Genomic DNA, 15,077 nt, shown 5'->3' on the forward strand with positions numbered 1-15,077 from the left:
ATTGCATTCCTCTGCTTATGTTAATATGCAGAGCTATTGGCTTAAGACATATTCTTGAGGACTTTATTCCAAAATGTCAGATATCTTCTTTGTAGACTTTCACCAAGAAGAAAACTTTTGTTAACTTTGGAGAGAGGGTTAAGAACAAAGGATAATAACACTAGGGTTTCAACTCCTAGCCTGTCTCCTCCATGTCACACACCTGCCCTCTGGCTGGGGCCATCAGTGATAGCAAAAGTTAATTCTGAGACTTCTGGAACTAAAGATAATCCATCACTTCAAAGCATCTACTCTGTCAAAAACGTTGGCGATCTCTCCATTTACAATGTCGACAATTACTTACAGTTGCTTATAAAGAATACTTTGGTCCCTATTTCACTTTTGAAATGGTGGAGGGAAAATTTTAAGCATCTTAAATACTTAAGATGTTGTATGAATTAGAACTAAGACACTCTGTCTGAAATGTGTCACTAAGAGTAACAGGGATTGGTTGAATAAAAGGCCAAAGAAGGAAGGAAGATAGCTGACAAGAAAGGAAGCGCAGTGCTAGCCGAAGATTGCTAGGCAGCTGTCTGCCTGAGTTTGTCTAGTAACTGAGTTCATTGCTCAAATGTAACAACTTTGTCTTAACAGCGAGAAGAAAGTACTGGAGCAACAGGTTGTTGATCGAAGCACATCTCACACTTTGTCATGATAAGCAGTTGGCTCTTTCAACACTGTTCCTGTCAACATATAGGTCACTGGGTTTAGTTTTGTGACGCATTTTACTGCTCTGAGGTCCTGACTCAGACAGTAGAGAGTAGGTGAATGGTCTTAGCTGCTCACATAACTTTTCCTTTTTTTTAAAAATTTTGCTCAGGGTTATTTCTATTTCTGACAGTTAAGACAGTTCGTCACATAAATCTGTGGTAGAAATCTCTCATGTTAGCGGTCAGTGAAAGGCTTAAATCATTTTCTGTGAAGTTGCTTATGTTGCTGTATCATTGATGCTTTATCACTTATTTTTTAGCTCTTTCTTTGGCCAGGCAAGGATATCTATATTAGGCAAATGAAAAATGAGCTGCGCTCTTATCCTCTTGTTAATACAGCTGGTCCTCTTCCAAAAATCATATACTACTGCTGACAAATCACTGTAATAATCACAAGCCTAAGCTTTAATTTCTTGGACCATTTTTATAAAGCGTTCATTTCTTAGCTATTAGGGTAGACAAAATTGTTTTGAAAAAATATCTAGAGCTTGTAATGCTTTCTTACTTGAGACCTGAAGTTTATTGACTAGAGCCTCAGTTCTATTGCTCATACTAATGCATGACCCCAGGAGCGTCTCTCTATCACACTCTGCCTCAGTTTCCTCATCTATAACAACTCTTATCTTCAGTTCCCAGCACTGATGAAGTGACAGACATATATATAATCAGTTTCTCTAGAGGGGGCTCTTTAATGCAAGGTATTATTAACGCTCAGATATGTGTTTTTAAACTGAGAATTTAAACTATTTCCTTCAGAAGACATCTTTGAAAATTTAAGAATTTAAAAGTATAAACCTAAAAAATAATGTTTGTTTAGTCACTCAGTCGTGTCTGACCCCTTGGACTATTGCCCATCAGACTCCTCTGTCAATGCCTTTCCCAGGCAAGAATACTGGAGTGGATTGCCATGCTCTTCTCCAGGGGATCTTCCCAATCCAGGGATTGAACCCAGGTCTCCTGGATTGGCAGGTGGATTCTTTACTGTCTGAACCACCAGGGAAGCCCATGTGGAGAGTTGTCCCCAAAGGATGTCGCTGAGAGAAACACTATGGCTCCAACACCAACATTTTTTTCTGTAAGCAAATATCTAACAGAGAAAATGAAGTTACCCAGTAATCAAAAATCTAAATGAAAAAAAAAAAAAAAACAACACTTCTGATTAGCAGAGAGGGACTCTTATCCCCTGTTATGTACCTCGAAGAAGCTGCTTAGTTATTATTTTTAAGCTGAAACTGTGAGGAAGGCAAGTTTTGTTTTCAAAGATGCTCAGTATTCCCTTGCTTCTTCCTTCTATAGTATGTCCTCTCTTCTCACGGATTTTCTGATCCCTGGGCAGGTCACGCCCTTGAGATGTCTCTCAGCTCTTCCTAAGTGTCCTGCCTATACCTGTTACCGCAGGGAGTGCTTTGAACTCTGGATTCCATCCAACCCTATTTTCCAACAAAATTCCCCCCTTTTATTATTTTCCTTCATGACCTTGTCTAACAGTAATAGCTACTATAATACTGGATGAAAGCATGTCTGTCCGATGAAGGAATATTAATGTTTTAATCTACAGGAGAAACGAATGCTGGGCATAATCGATGCTATGATGGAGAGCTCTTTGCTATCAGATCACTCTGGTCCAATTCCTGTGTGTTATTCTCAACAGACATGGAAGTCAGTCCATGAAAGGTCTGCTTCTAGGTCCCAGGAGGGCACAGGGTTCTAGATTCACCTCACCAATTCAAAAAGTGAAAGTGAAAGTTGCTCAGTTGTGTCTGACTCATCGTGACCCCATGGACTATACGTTCCATGGGATTCTCCAGGCCAGAATACTGGAGTGGGTAGTTTTTCCCTTCTCCAGGGGACCTTCCCAACCCAGGGATTGAAGCCAGGTCTCCTGCATTGCAGGTGGATTCTTTACCATCTGAGCCACAAGGGAAGCCCAATGTTAGTTTCTCATTCATGTCCATCTCTTTGTGACACCATGGACTGTAGTCCCCCAGGCTCCTCTGTGGAATTCTCCAGGCAAGAATACTGGAGTGGGTAGCCATTCCTTTCTCCAGGGGATCTTCCCAACCCAGGGATTGTACCCAGGTCTCCTGCATTGTAGGCAAATTCTTTACCCTCTGAGCCACCAGGGAAGCAAAAAGTAACCAGGAGCCTGTGCAGCTGATAAGCAGCAAACACCTACTTACTTTCTCAATGCTCTGAATAAAGAGGCCAAGCCAAGGATGTTCAAGTCCAGTCTGTCTTGAGTTTCCAGGAAATGACTGACCCAGAAGCCACAGTGCTTTCAGAAGTCCTGAAATTAGAGATGGTAATGAACTCATAGATGGGTGAGGGGAAAGGATTAACACGTGAGCTACCCATTTCCATGGATACACAGCTCCTTTCACTTATTTTTACTGGTCTTTTTACAGGGAGTCAGAGCTCCAATCCGATAGGACATCTGTGCTTCATTAGCTGTGTTTCATTAGGTTTATAATGTGATTTAAACGGACCCCTCAAAGCTGTAACAGGGGAGGCTCCTGAGAGTCCCAAGTTCCAGGCCTTGCCTCACAGGAGGCCCACAAAATGGCTACATGAATGGAGATGAGTGTTTAGAGGTCATGGGGCTGCTGGATGATGGATCTCAGGCTTGGATGAGGTTGAAAACATCTTTTATTCTGCAATTAAGGTCTTAAAAAAAGGGGCCTGCTACATCTGAGTGCATCTCTATAGGGAAAAAGAAGAATTTGGCTGAGAAGGCCTGGAAGGCTCCGCTAATTCTAGCAGTTCTAGCAGTTAGGGGTCCCTCACCCACCACTATCGTCTTCATTCTCTTTGCCTTGGAAGTCAGCACAATTAATATGTGTTTTCTAGGCTGTGGAAAGAAATGCAAACCATGCCGGTGGTTTGGTGGGCTGCAACAGGAAGCAGGAAGCAGCCACTTTTTGAGTGTCCCCTCTAGCAATGATTAAAGTAGAAGCAGGTAGTCAGTCATGTGACAGGGTTGAAATGTATAAACTGGGTATCACACTGCTCTGAGAATAGTTGCTATGGTAACCCAGACAGAGATGGAACAGCAGTAAAGGAGAGCTGCCCTGAAAGCAAATGTTATTGATTAAATGAGATTTTTTTTTTTTTTTTTGGTGTGGTGGGGGCTGGTGCTGGAAGTGGTGAGAATGGGCATAGAGGCAGGTGAACCTATGCTAATGACCATACGGAGAGTGTGGTTCATTTTTTTTTTTTTGGTCACTCAGTCATGTCTGACTCTTTGAGACCCCATGAACTATCACCTGCCAGTCTCCTCTGTCCATGGGATTTTCCAGGCAAGAATACTGGAGTGGGTTGCCATTCCCTTCTCCAAGGGATCTTCCTGACCCAGGGATCGAACCTGGGTCTCCTGAATTGGCAGGTGGATTTTTTACCAACTGAGCCACCAGGGAAGCCCCATGGTTTGTTTGCATATTGACAGATCTTGTCAGGAGTCCTCAGAGGAACAGGAAGTTAAAGATCATCTGCATGAGTTACTGTTTCTGTGGCTGAACTTTTGGATTTCAACGTTGCATAGTACGTTCATTGTTTCTTAAAATCCAACATGCTGCAGCCAGCTGGTATAGCTAGCCTTGAGTTCAAAATCCAATCACCTGAAGCTGGGTTGTTTTCCTGCAGAGTTTATGGCTATGTCCTCTAAGCACCTGATTATTTCTAATTGGGTCCCACACTCTGCTTTAAATTGTTCACATTACCGTTCCAGAGGTAGCTATTTGGTTGAGGAGATGGGGTGGCCTTCTAAATGTGTCTTTATTCCGACTTTGGAAAGCGCATCCCCTGTGAACTTCTTGCATTGGAACCCATCTACGCTTACTTTCTCTTAACTGTTACATTGAGGAAAGAATCCTTGTCCTACTTTTCAGGATAATTGTGAGAAACAACTTATTAATGATTACAAAGCAGCTTGAAAATACAAGCTCTTCACAAATGCAAGATGATAAAAAATACATATGAGTAACAATAACAACAATTCTATCAAGGCCACTGGGAAGATGACTGGAGTGTGCCCAGAGGTCCAAAGGGGGAATTAGGAACTATGTATAGGAAATTTCCCTTGATGTATACCACATGACATATGAGACTACCAGATGCCCTGGACTTCTTGAACTGTCATCTATGTGTGTATGTGCAACTCTTGGACCCCTGGTGGTGGTGGTGGCTTAGTCACTAAGTTGTGTCCATCTCTTGTGACCCCATGGACTGTAGCCTGCCAGGCTTCTTTGGAAAATCCATGGGATTTTCCAGGCTAGAATATGGCAGTGGGTTGTCATTTCCTTCTCCAGGGGATCTTCCTGACCCAGGGATTGAACCCAAGTCTCCTGCATTGCAGGAGGATTCTTTACTGATTGAGACACCAGGAAAGCCCCTTGGCCAAATCGCAGATTTGGCAAAAGTCTTTTTTTTTTTTTTTAAGGAATTGTTGGTCCGATATTCAGAGTCCTCAGTATGCCCTTACTAAGAGCTGGTGGGAACAACGTTTTAATATCACCAATACCACTCACTCTTGAGACTGATGACCTTCCCATTGTCCTCTTGTCTTTCCTTTTTGCAGCAAAGCCACACAATACAATACATCCCTTTGCAAGCAGATCTGTTACTAAAGGAATTCATGCATCTTGCATCTTGAAGATGCATTATTAATGCCTGGACAAATCACATCAGGTGAAACGCAGCAAGTCCCTGGCACCGAAAAAAAGGAACAAAGGCTGGTTCTACAAGAGAGCGATGGATGAGACAAATTATAACAGCTGGGAGTTTCTTGTAAGTAAGGTGGCATAAAAACCAGAAATGCTAAAATTGTGTGCACAGACAGCAACTTCATTTTTTTCCTGGTAGAACAGATTACACATGGTGCTGGAAGAAAGCCACTCTAATTGTGGCTTCGTTAAAGTCATGGTGTTGCAACTCTTTGAATTTCTTAGCAAAAGGGGCCTGCTTGCTGGTGACCAAATTACTTCCAAGTGCAACCCCAGGCTCTTGTACATGATTTCTGAGATGGACTTGGAAAGATGGATTTTTCTAATGGAGCTCGTAATCAACTCTGGCTGCACAGGGGAAAAAAGTAAGATGTGACTTGGGAGAGTTTATCAGGGAACTCTGGGGGAATGGAGACTGTCTGGGAGAGGGGGAACAGAGTCCCTCTTGTCACCTCTCCTGGCCAAGGTGGAGATGCCTGCGTAGGCTGATGTGAGGCAGTGATTTACTAAGAGTGTGATTCATCCTCTGGCATGAGAACTTATAGATCCTTTCAACTTTAAAACCAGGGAATTGGAGATAGATAAATATCAGGAGTATTTCAAATGGATTAGAAAAGGCCACAAGTGAACAATCATTTAGCTGTGCTGATCCATGACTGTGCCTACTCCCAGCAGTCACTAATGACACACGAGCTGCTCAAGCACTCATGAGCCCCTTCTCCCCCTTTTCTGTTGGGTCCATGACAGAGAGGACTTGTTTTAAATTGCAGGCCACAGCTAAAGTTTATGGTGACATTAGAGGGAGGCATTTTTCTAAACTACTTCTATGTCATCAGTTTATTAAATAAGACTTCTTTTGGCACCTTGAAAGAAATGATATTCTTTTAAAGTAAGAAAGCTGTTGATACGTTGGAGAAAGTGGCAGTGGTGTGTATGTATGTGTGTGTGTGATTGCGTGTGTGCATGCCTGTGCCTCACGCATACCGTTCTCTTGTGGCTTCTGTGTAATATTGCCCACATTTTCTATTTGGAGAATCACTTTCTCCTACATATACTCAAAACAAACATGAAACCACATAATTATATTTTCATAATCATGATTAAAAACCATCTAAATTATCCTGCTTGATGTACTCAAAGAGTTTGTTGATTGCTTTTTGATGTGTATTAGAGCTCTATGCGCAGCCACATCAAATGATTTGCTTCACAATGAAATGGAGGAAAAAGCCCTTTAATATGCATACACACTTACTTAAAATATACATATATAATTCATACCTGGCTAATTAGCCAGCATCAACACAAAATCCGTGACCGTGAAATAATTGTGGAAAAGTTGATTACCTTCAAATAGTACATTAAGTTTGTATATATGTATATACATATAAATATATATGTATGTATTTTTTATTTTTGCACAATATTGCTTCTACCTTTTACAGAGGCCATTGGTCTTTTGGACAATCAGTGCCTCTAAGTGCTTTTCACATGCTGATAAAGAACCTTGAGATTAAGATTTGAACTTTAGAACTTTTATGACAGAAATCATGTGTAAATGCTCCCCTCTTAGAACGTATGTTCCTTTGGATGATAGAAGGGTTGTGGGCCAGTTTTCATGAAGTAATAGAAATGACCAGCAGGCTCCAGGGTGGGCTCTTCCCGCTGATTCCCCCACAAAATGAAGGTACCCTTTCCTTCCTGCTGCTGCTGCTAAGTTGCTTCAGTCGTGTCTGACTCTGTGCGACCCCATAGACGGCAGCCCACCAGGCTCCTCCGTCCCTGGGATTCTCCAGGGAAGAATACTGGAGTGGGTTGCCATTTCTTTCTCCAATGCATGCATGCATGCTAAGTCGCTTCAGTCGTGTCCGACTCTGTGCAACCCTATGGACCGCAGCCCACCAGGCTCCTCTGTCCCTGGGATTCCCCAGGCAAGCATACTGGAGTGGGTTGCCATTTCCTTCTCCCCTGGGGAACAACCGTGTGAAGACTCCTCATGGTTCTCCTGTTGACACATTAATTGGTCTCAGAGCAGGAGGAACTCACATTTAAGTCTTTGTGGCAAGGCAGCTTTTTGTGTTTGTGTTAACATTGCGAGATGTGCCTACAAATTAGTAAATTTCATTTTCACGCTTAAAGTTCACCAGCTTATCTCTAACAAAGGTGTTTGTAACTGTTTACTAGTAGGTGTTGTGCTCCGTGTGTGAATTCTTACAGGATAGGAAGCCTATTTGTTGCTTTGGGAAAGAGTGGTTTGGAATAAACGGCAGCTGACAGGTAGGACAGTGCCCGTATGAGGTGTGCACAGAAGGTGGGGCAGGGGGGTGGTGAGATATTTTTCACATCAGTGATGACTAGTCTTAATAAAAAGCTGAAGTAGTGAAGGCTTTATATTTTAATATGAGGAAACAGTGACTCATCTATTTATTCAACACTGAGTACCTGTGGTTTCCCAGGCACCGGCTAATTCTGAAGGGAAATGGCAAATCAAACAGAACTGAGATACGGTTAATCCCCTGGATGGGGAGGTCACATAGAAAGAAACTCAATATAACGTGCAAATTGATATAGTTGAGATATGTGCAAGGGACCACGAGAAGATGGAGGAATAACTTCCTAAATCTGGTGGGAAAGGCTTTCCTAAAGAGCATCTTGAAAGGTGAGTTAGACTCTCCGTGCAAAGGCCTTCTAGGCTGAGGAAATACGGTGCGCAGAGGTCAGAAGTGGGAGGGGGCATGGCATGGGGGGATTTGTTGAGTACTTGTGTGTTACTGCATTTTAAGTCGTGAGGAGAGAAGAGGCAGGAGGAAGAGGGCCAAGGGGCTAGAATGTGAAGTGTTGATGTGCTGCTGTTAAGAAATTTGGATTTTGTCTCTTAAGCAAAGATGAAATTGAAACATACACGATCAGATTTGTGTTTCAGAAAGCTAAGTCTTTTGAAATGTGGAGGATGAACTGAATCGTGGTAACAAAGATTGGCAGAAGGGAGAGCAGTCAGAAAGTTATTAGAATACCTCCAGAGAGAGGCACTGACAACCTGAAAGAAGGCAATGACAGTAGGTTAAAGAGGAGGGAGAACTCCTTGGCATCTGTCCCCACTGACATCAACATGACCGGAGTGATTAAAGCCCCTCCTTCACATGGATCTCAAGCTTCAGCCACACCAGACCATTTGCAGTTCCCGCTTTTGCAAATGCTATTGAAAAACTGCTGACCCCTCGTCCAGCCTGCTGACTTCTATTTTACTTTAAGATTCACTTCTTGCATTACCTCCTCTGGCAAGCCCCCTTTCCCCAGGCTGAGCTAGGTGTCCCTCGTTTGGACTCCCATAGAACCTGACGTATTTCTGAGGAAGCCTCTACCACACTACTTAGTACTTGGTTATGGTCTTCTGGAGGGGGCCCTACTCATTGTGCGCATGTAATAAAAGCAGCTACCAAGCAATGAGCATTCAGTGAATACCCTTTGAATGGCCAAATGCAGTAGCTTAACTGTCATTTCATCAACTACTTCAACAAAAGAATACAAAGTGCCTGTCATCCTAGGACATATCACTGGGTGTCTTTTCTGTTGATTCTAGACCTGTGGACTGTAGCCATAGAGTGTAAAGTCTCATGGTACTTTGGCAATTTTGTGGTGATTTCAGTTCAGTTCAGTTTCTCAGTCATGACAGACTCTTTGTGACCCCATGGACTACAGCACGCCAGTGGTGATTTAGATCAATGTAAACAAAATGTAAGTAGAAAAAAGAAAGGCCTCCAAAATTCATTGTCAACTTGAATGCCATATATAGGTGTCAGAGAAACGGGCCAAAAAAATTCCCCTTACCACCTATATTTATATTCTTATTGACCCAGGTAACAAAGAAATGGTTTCTTGTCCACTGTTGTAGAATCAGACATTGAGTTTTAATGAGTTTTCTCAGACCTTTAATTAAATACAAGTATATTTAAGATTACGATCTTAGGTTATGTATTGCCATAGAGCCTTAAAATATGACATTACTATTACTACTACTATTATTTTGTCTTTTCTTTTTATCCCAATATCATGTAACAATTTTTATTGAATGAAAAGAATATAGTTTATTATAAACTATTAACTAAGAAAGTCTATAAACTATAATACTAAAAGTCTTTTCATAACTTAGCAAATGTGATGACAGACGATCAGTGAATGAGATGAAAGTTACCTTACTTTTCCTCTGGTTCTGTGTGTTGTCTCTTTTGTTGGACAGATGTTCCATCCAACATCTGTCTTGAACTTATTACAGTGATGAGTTGACCCCTTTTATACCTATAGAGATGCTTATGGTGTCCCTAAGTGGACAAGAAATCCAGAGTTTCTTGTCTTCATTCTTTTCTGCAACGAGTTTCAAGGCAACTTAGAATGATGAAAACAGCAGTAAACTGGTTCAAGTCTAAGCTCTGCCCCCAAGAGCTTTGTGACTTTTGAGAGGTCACCAAAACCTTTAGCACTACACTTCCTCTCTGTGGAACGTGAAAGTTTCTCAGTTGTGTCTGACTCTTTGTGACCCCATGGACTATACAGTCCATGGAATTCTCCAGGCCAGAATACTGGAGTGGGTAGCCTTTTCCTTCTCCAGGGGATCTTCCCAACCCAGGGATCGAACCCAAGTCTCTGGCATTGCAGGCAGATTCTTTACCAGATAAGCCACAAGGAAAGCCCACAAGGGACTTCCCTGGTGGCTCAGATGGTAAAAGCATCTGCTTACAATGTGGGACACCTGGGTTCAATCCCTGGGTTGGGAAGATCCCCTGGAGAAGGAAATGGCACCCCACTCCAGTACTCTTGCCTTGAAAATCCCAAGGACAGAGGAGCCTGGTAGGCTACAGTCCATGGGGTTGCAAAGAGTCAGACAAAACTGAACAACTTCACTTTCACTTTCCTCTCTGTGGAACAAGGGAATTAGGCTGAATATCTTAATCATTCTTTTCATTTCAGAAACAATCTACACTTATTATAACCATTTAGTTATGAAGAATGTGTTAACCATCAATTTCAGCAAAGCCCTGCTCCAGATCAGATAGGAGACACCAGGAGAACAAAATCAGTCCATAGGAAATCACTATTTAGCGCGTCTATTTTGCTCTTGAAATTTTGGGGCTGTGGGTCTTGATTTTTCTTGGGGACCAACTTTATTTTATAGTCAAAGGTGATGTGGCTTTGAGTCTAGGGTCAAAAGGGAGTTTAGAGGTCATCTAATTGAATTTCCATTCCACTGTATAAAATACCATATGGATGATTGGTTTTTCAGGTTATTCCCGGGCACTTTCAGTATAAGGAGTTTATGATTTTTAAAGGCATCTTAAAGATTCCCAAGTATAAGAAAATTATTCCTTATATTGAGATGAAAAATATGCCTCTATGACATACAGATATTTTTCATTCATCTAATTTCTCACTCATTCTGTTTGCAAGTATTAATAGAGTATCCATCATTTATCTGGTGCCATGCTAGCCCCCGGAGATAAAGCAATGAAAAACACAGACTTGGTCCTTGCCTTGAGGGATCTTACATTCCACTGAAAGGGCAGGCAATTAAGCAAATAATTGTAGTGCATTCTAACATGTACTGCTGCTGCTGCTGCTGCTGCTAAGTTGCTTCAGTCGTATCCAACTCTGTGCGACCCCATAGACGGCAGCCTACCAGGCTCCCCTGTCCCCGGGATTCTCCAGGCAAGAACACTGGAGTGGGTTGCCATTTCCTTCTCCAATGCATGAAAGTGAAAAGTGAAAGTGAAGTCGCTCAGTTGTGCCCGACTCTTAGCTACTCCATGGACTGCAGCCTACCTGGCTCCTCCGTCCATGGGATTTTCCAGGCAAGAGTACTGGAATGGGGTGCCATTGCCTTCTCCACTAACAAGTACTGTGACAGTGGAAATATAGATGTGTTATAGCAATGTTTAGGAGCATGTCAGATCTGAGCCTGAGTGATCTGAGAGAGCTTTTCTGAGAGTCGTCTAGCTGACAGTGAAGGGTGTGTGCGTGTGTGCTATGGACTGTAGCCCTCCAGGCTCCTCTGTCCATAGGTTTCTCCAGGCAAGAATATTGGAATGGGTTGCCATGCTCTCCTCCAGGGGATCTTCCCGACCCAGGGCTCAAACTCGCATCTCTTATGTCTCCTGCATTGGCAGACAGGTTCTTTACCACTAGCACCACCTAGGAAGCCTGAAGGATACAGCCATGCTCAATGATATGACCCCATGGTTTCTAAAACTTAAGGCAGTATTTCCCTCAAGTCCTTTTCTCTAGGCTAAACATAAAATAATCCTTTCAATTCTTACTTTCACATCCCATAAGTATGCCTCCAGTATCTTCTCATTTACCAATTCAGTAACTTTGTTAGAAAATAAATGAAATTTGTTTGGCTTTATGTCCTCTGAGTGAACCCATTTTGGCTCCTAGTGATAATCTTTTCCTCTCAAAGTGCTTACAAACCATCTATTAATTATCCATTAGAGAATTTACTTGGGACTCAGTATCAAGATGTATTCTGAAGTGTTTGCTATTTAGAAATTAAAACTTTCGCCTACTTGTAGTTTTTTGGCCTCTCTGGTTCTACAGGATTTTTCAAAAATTACTAACAGTGCCTCTCCAATTGTATTTGCAAACTCTTATCTGGGAGTATTTACCTGAGTTCAAGTACACTTTTCCTGTCATCTCCACACTCATACTTTCTGGTTGTGTCTTAATTGTGTTTATTCTCAACTTTTCTGTTGATGATCACCCTCTTTAGGGAAGAGGATCGCAAAGTAAAACTGTTGCTTTATTTTTAACACCTGATAATACTGTGTCACCTTTCCAAACAAAGACACTATTTCTTTTATTTTTCAACTATAGCATACAATAAGTGCTTTTTTTTTTTTTTTTGTATTCTTCACCATTCAGAGTTAACTTATGGCCTTTGAATTTGGTGACATTCTTTGTGTGGTTTCATTGTCTCCTCTCCCTCTTCTTTCGCCTCTGAATCATTGATTATGCAACTTTCCTTCTTTTTCATTCACATACTTTATAAAAATTGAATGGATTAGATGATATTCTAAATAGCTGCCTGGATTTATGGGGATGTTTCCCCTTTGTTAACATTATTCACAATTGTATAGCCAGACTTCCATTTTTAGTCCCTCCAGTACTTCTTAGGCCACATTTTCTTTCACTGTGGCACTTTCTCAGATTAAAAAAAAATTTCCTTCTAAAATCTAAGATGCGCTAATCTTATGACATAAAGAAAGGGGAAAAGAGTTAGTGTTTATTGATTATTTACAATCCTCCATCCCAGTGTTGTTTCTTATTCATTTTCTCAAAGCTTTTTGGAGTTGGTTTGATTATTTCAATTGTTCGAATGAGAAAACTGAGGCTCAATATATTGTCCAACCTAGTAAAGAGTAAAATTGGCATTTTAGCCTGAATCTATCTGATTCCAAAACTCCTTCTAAAGTACCAGAGCTAATTACTCCCATTTGCGGGCATATCTGTGTGTTCCATGGATTACAGATTGTTGCCACTTCTTTAGAAAGTTAGAATTCATCTTCCTTAGAAGGTAAAGGGATATCCCAAAGTACCAGTACTACTATTTCTTCTATGTATCAAATTGCTCTTCTCCATGATATCGTGACATAAATTTGGTTCTCTATAGTTTCCTAGTAGCATTCTTTATTTTTTGTAGCACTTGTAATTGGTGATCATATGGTAAAGAAGAGGAGCCCTTCGGAATGAAAGAGCCTACTTAAAGCTCTTGGTGTCCATCATCAGTTTTTTGTTGTTGCATGACTATTTCCACAAAGGTAGCCATTTACAGGGCTTCCCTGGTAGCTCAACTGGTAAAGAATTCAGCTGCAGTGTAGGAGACCCCAGTTCGAATCCTGGGTCAGGAAGATCCCTGGAGAAGGGATAGGCTACCCACTCCAGTATTCTTGGGCTTTGCTGGTGGCTCAGCTGGTAAAGAATCCACCTGCCATGCAGGAGACCTGGGTTTGATCCCTGGATTGGGAAGATGCCCTGGAGGAGGGCATGGCAACCCACTCCAGTATCCTTGCCTGGAGAAACCTATGGACAGAGGAGCCTGGCGGGCTACAGTCCATGGGGTCGCAAGGAGTCAGACGTGACTGAGTGAATAAGCGTGGCAGCCATTTACAGCAGCACAGATTTACTATTGCACAGCTCCTCTAGACAGGAGTCTGGGTACAGTTTAACTGGGTCCTTGGCTTCAGGGTCTCACAAAGGTGCTCTCAAGGTGTCAGCCAGGCCCCAGACTTGACTGGGGCCAGATCTACTCCCAGCATTCGGTCCCCTGCAGGCTGCTGGACTGAGAGCCTGGATTCACCATGCCTGTCTCTGAAGAACACTGTCAGTTCCTTGCCACATGGGCTTTCCCGGCATGGCTTCCCCAAAGCCAACAAGGGAGTGACTCTCCTCATGAGACAGGCATTACAGTCTTACATAACATAATCGCACATGGATTCATGGACGTCCCATCACCTTGGCCAGATTCTATTGGTTAGAACCAAGCCATAGTCCGCATGTACTTGGTGGGAATAAGCCACAAGGACACGGATACCAAGAGGTGGAACACTGGAGACTGTTTTTAGCGTCCATGTGGCACAGCATCCATGCTTTTGCATAGTGACTTTTACAGTTCTCTGAGGATTTTCCTCGTCAACTCACCCTTAAATGACCACAGAAATACCTTCTGGCTGTTTTTTTATTAAGGCATTTTTTTTACCCTTTCTTTTTCTAGTGTTGAATCCACTATTCTTCTATGAACTCTCAGCATATAATGAGTTCTTTTAGTTATAATTCTTTAATATCACTATTTTAGCACAGGTACACAATACACTCTAGAGAAGGAACTGGCAACCCACTCCAGTATTCTTGCCTAGAGAATTCCATGGACAGAGGAACCTGATGGGCTACAGTCCAGGGGGTCACAAAAGTTGGACAAGACTGAATGACTAACACACACACACACACACACACACACACACACAATACACTCACACATACACATATACAAGGGCACACACAGTAGAATACCTCACAGCATCGCCTCAGAATCCTTCCCAAAGACTAGTCACCCGTTTGGTCCCTGTGGTCACATGCAACATTCTATCCCTGACCTATTTCTTATGCTCATAAGTCATTTCCCAGATTTGAATTCTTTTCTTCCCATAAATATTAAAGGAAGGAAATTTGCTTCTTTCACCATGACCTTTCTAGTCTTCAAGGCTTGTTTATATGTTTTAAAGAATTCATATCAACATTATGTCTCTTGCAGGAACTTTGGCCAATTTCTTCATTATACCCTACAAGAAATAGCCTGTGGTCAAGTTAATTCAAAGCAGAATGCATGAAGTCTGTAGTGCTGGCAGGCGGGAATGACAGTATTGACCCACGTCTCTGTAGCTATCAGCCAAGTAGACCACTTATATCGTAAAGAAAATCAGCACGGCTGGAAACTCAGCTGTTAGGACTTGAGTTGGTATTTGCTTCTTTGGATTCTCATTTCCCACCCAATATATTTTATTTTATTACAGGAAAAATAATTTAGGGCCTTGGCAAAAACAATTAAATAATTCAGAAACTAGTGATT

At 42.0% G+C, this 15,077-nt stretch overlaps 1 protein-coding gene across 1 annotated transcript in view; it reads left to right on the plus strand.

Moving 5' to 3' along the window:
* ZNF521 (zinc finger protein 521) overlaps positions 1–15,077 on the plus strand; it is an 865,909-nt gene that overhangs the window by 124,423 nt on the left and 726,409 nt on the right. The window contains exon 2 of the mRNA XM_081562746.1: positions 5,323–5,531. The gene's annotated coding sequence lies outside the window, so the exon portion shown is untranslated. The remainder of the gene's footprint in view (positions 1–5,322; positions 5,532–15,077) is intronic.

This window comes from Giraffa tippelskirchi, chromosome 14, assembly GCF_054371585.1.
Source record: "Giraffa tippelskirchi isolate mGirTip1 chromosome 14, T2T-mGirTip1v1.2.pri, whole genome shotgun sequence".
NCBI lineage: Eukaryota > Metazoa > Chordata > Mammalia > Artiodactyla > Giraffidae > Giraffa > Giraffa tippelskirchi.